This window comes from Psammomys obesus, unplaced genomic scaffold (assembly GCF_907164565.1).
Source record: "Psammomys obesus unplaced genomic scaffold, mPsaObe1.curated_primary_1811, whole genome shotgun sequence".
Taxonomy (NCBI): domain Eukaryota; kingdom Metazoa; phylum Chordata; class Mammalia; order Rodentia; family Muridae; genus Psammomys; species Psammomys obesus.
In genome coordinates this window covers 963,237-967,094 of record NW_026589447.1, presented here as the reverse complement: position 1 = coordinate 967,094, position 3,858 = coordinate 963,237, and the positions used below count along the sequence as shown (strand labels likewise).

General features: G+C 45.8%; 1 pseudogene; it reads left to right on the top strand.

Moving 5' to 3' along the window:
- The first annotated feature begins 1,876 nt into the window (after window positions 1-1,876).
- On the top strand, window positions 1,877-3,645 carry LOC129675010 (60S ribosomal protein L23a-like; annotated as a pseudogene).
- The last annotated feature ends 213 nt before the right edge of the window (window positions 3,646-3,858 follow it).

Here is a 3,858-nt window from a genome sequence, read left to right as displayed (position 1 = left end):
TCCCTTCCCAAGGATTTTTAGCCACACCTTATAGAAGTCCCTTCTAAGCCTTCCTTCTCATTTCCTGCTTAGGCCTAGTGCTGATTGATCTTATTGTTGTGGAACTGTAAACCAAGGGACAAGCAATGGCTGCTTCTTAGTGGGGTGTTCAGACAGTAGCAGGTGGCCAATAAGCCAGTCAAAAATGGCAAGATCCATGTAGCCTAAGGGTTCATGCCTCATACAGGGTAGACTGTAATCACCCATTAGTTGGGCCCATGGGCCCTTCCAAACGCCAAGGTACATACTCTGTCCTTCTTTCATGCTTGGCATACTCACAAATTTATATTGGAACTTAGCAGAACAGTGATGGGAGTAGTTCTAGAAATAACAATAGCTTGTGTAGCCAGACATGGCCCTCAGGACCTACTCGCTATTAGAACAAAAGCCTAGATCTGGCAGGGGAAAACAACAATGACCCCACTGAAAGCTCCCCAGCTTGTCAGAGTAGTCCACAATATTGAGCTTCTTCATACAGGGAAGCCATGATCAAGAGTTCTTCACCCCACTACACCACCAAGAAAGCTCCTACACAGAGAATTGTAGGCCTCCAAAAGGGTTAAGGTCAGACCAATGCTGCCAGAAATTCAGGGAGCAGTGGCATATTGGGAAGATGGCTGAATTATACAATCCTTGCTTGTTTCTTTGAAAGCTCAAATGTTTCACAAGAAAGGCTTCCCTAAAGGCCTAGAAGGGGAGGAAGTACCACTGGAGGGCTCTTCTTCAGACTCCATGTTCCCAGCACAGGTACAGTCTCTGTCCCCTGAGTTCACAGCTCTCAGCCTGTGCATAATCTCAAAGAACCAGGTAAGCAAAGGTGAATAAGACTCTCCTGGAGATCCAGAGATACCAATGAAGGACTGTGAAGGGGCAAAAGCTGGCTTTAAAAGTGGTGATGAGTCTTTCCTGAGACTGATACTCCAACTATGCATGGAGATAACCTAAGACCCCTGCACAGATGTAGCCCATGGCAGTTCAGTGTCCAAGTGGGTTCCATTGTAATAGGATCAGGGACTGTCTCTGACATGAACTGATTGGCCTGCTCTTTGATCACCTCCCCCTGAGGGGGAAGCATCCTTACCAGGCCACAGAAGAAGACAATGCAGCCACTCCTGATGAGACCTAATTGACTAGGATCAGAAGGAAGGAAAAGAAGACCTCCCCTATCAGTGGACTTGGGGAGGGGCATGTGTGCAGAGGGGGGAGGAAGGAAGAGGTTGGGACGGGAGGAGGAAGGGAACCACAGGGGGGGATACAAAGTGAATAAAGTGTAATTAATAAATAATTTAAAAAATAAGTTACAGAAGCAAACAAAAACAACAACAACAAAAACCAACTGGTGATGCCATGAGGCAGCTGCCTGTCACATTCTGGAGACAGTTCCCAGGCCATTGGCAGGTTCTAAAGGGCAAGAATGTGTCAAGAGTGTTGAGAGTGGTTCCTCTTTAGGTTAAGTTGGATATGCCAAGATGAAGACACTCAAATTGAATATTGTCTCATGACAGCTCCCAGCCCAATTCCACTTAGTCACCTCTGGGAGCCAACTGGCAATCTGTCAAAGTAGAGATAGGGGATTTTATTTTAGAGGCCAGACAGTCATCAGACAGGTTAAACAGAACTAGATGTTGGGGGGGGGGTATTTCGAAGCCAATTCTGGCTCATGCCTAACTCTAGAAACTGGTATCATACATCCCACCTTGCAACTGAAGGTGGCTATAGGACATTGGGGCCCAAATAGGGCAATCACAGGTTACAGAAGCTGAAGACAAAGATGCAGTAAAGGAAATTCCTGCCCCAGGAGATCTTCTGCATCGCAGGCAAACCAGCTAAGGCCCGAATGGACTTATTGTTCAACAGCAAAGACAAACTCAAACCTATTCAGAGCACCAGACCATCAGGTGACTGTCTGAGAGTCACACTCTTCAAAGAACAGGCTTTAGCCACCTACTCAGTAACCAAGCCACCATCAAGGCAGTTTGGAGAGAGGTCTAGAACCCAAAGGTAACACAAGAACTAAGCTGCTCTGTGGTTAGGCAGAAGAGATGGCCTAGAAACTTGAGTGCTAGGATAAGGATCGGCGCCAAGGAACGTGGAGAAGGGCCTTGGAGACTCGAAACTCCAGCTGATCTGATGTCCAAGTGGTGAGGCCTTGGTGTGGCCTCAGTGGCACTGTTTCCCCTTAGTCTTAATAGGAGTTAATAGCTGTGTTGCTCTATGCTTCATGGAACTCTGACAGAGGAGTTTGGAAGCCAACACCCCAGCAGAAAATATTTGCCCCGGCATTAGGATAAAGAAGAGAGAAAAAATATCCTTGAGCTAGAGAAATTGCGGTGCAAAACCGAGGAGGAAGTGATGAAACCCAGTTCACACAAAAGAAAGGCCTTAAACCTCCCCCACCCCCACCCCCCACCCCCGCCTACACCCTGTGCTGCTATCAAATGCTTCCTCGATCCAAGGGATAGGGGTAGCTTTGGGGTTTTTTGCGTCACAGACGGAACAGAAATTCTGAGAAGCGGTAGTGACCTGCCTAGTTAGTAGAGGCGTTTAACCCGAGTTGGGCTGATTCAATGCCTCTGCCCTTTCTACTACTCATCTTGTCTCTGTGAGTCTATCTTTCTCTAACTCAAAAGCCCTCGTTCTCTATAGCAACAGGAAATTTGTTTTTATCCACAAATGAATCAGGTGATCCTACGGTGCAATATAATTAATACAATCCTTGAATGGAAGATTGGAAGTGGCCTTAGAGGCCACTTCTCTCTGATGGGTCTCTCATTTTATAGATAGAACAACAAAAGGGTCAGAGGGGGCTCGTCCATGCGGGGGGAGAAAACTTGAGTTTGTGTGCTTTAGTAGCTTACCAAGGGAGGGAGAGAAAGGAGAACACAAGAATAGTGAATTCAGCTCTCATTCCTTAGGGTGGACGCTGCCTACCACTGGTCTTTTGAAAGAACTTGCTTCTAGACATTTTCTGTGGGAAAGGGGTTAACTTAAGGAGGTTGTCTTCTCATTCCATCCCCAGTGCGCATGAATTAGGACTTTCTGGGTAAAATTGGATCTGAAGTAAAACATGCACTTTAAGTCCTGAATCCTTTAATAACTAGCCTAATAATCTTAAGCCAGGAAAGTGCCAAAAGTGAAGAAGGAAACACCTGCCCCCCCCCAAAGCCAAAGCCAAAGCGAAGGCCTTGAAAGTTAAGAAGGCAGTGCTGAAAGGCCTCCACAGCCACAAAAACAAGATCCTCACGTCATGCAGCTTCCAGAGGCCCACGACCCTGCGGCTCCAGAGGCAGCCCAGATACCCTCAAAAGAGTGCATCCAGGAGAAATAATCTTGACCACTATGCCATCATCAAATGCCCTCTGACCACTGAGTCAGCCATGAAGAAAATAGAGGACAACAACACACTTGTATTTATTGTAGATGCCAAAGGTAACAAGCACCAGATCAAACAGGCCATGAAGAAACTTGTATAACATTGAGTTACACTGTATAACTGTATAACAAGTCCATACCCTGATAAGGCCTGATGGACAGAAGAAGGCTTATGCTCGGTTGGCTCCTGATTATGATGCTCTGGATGTTGCCAACAAATTTAGGATCATCTAGATTGAGTCCAGCTGGCTAGTTCTAAATATACACTTTTTCATCATAAAACATAATAATCTTAGCAAATTCTGTAACTTCCCTGAGCCTCAGTTTCCTCCTGTGCAAAATACCAACACCTCCTTCACAGAGTTGCTATGAAGATTCAACACAATTAATTGTAAAACAATTAATATAAAACTGAGCATCTGTAATCATTACCCCTTTCTTATCCCC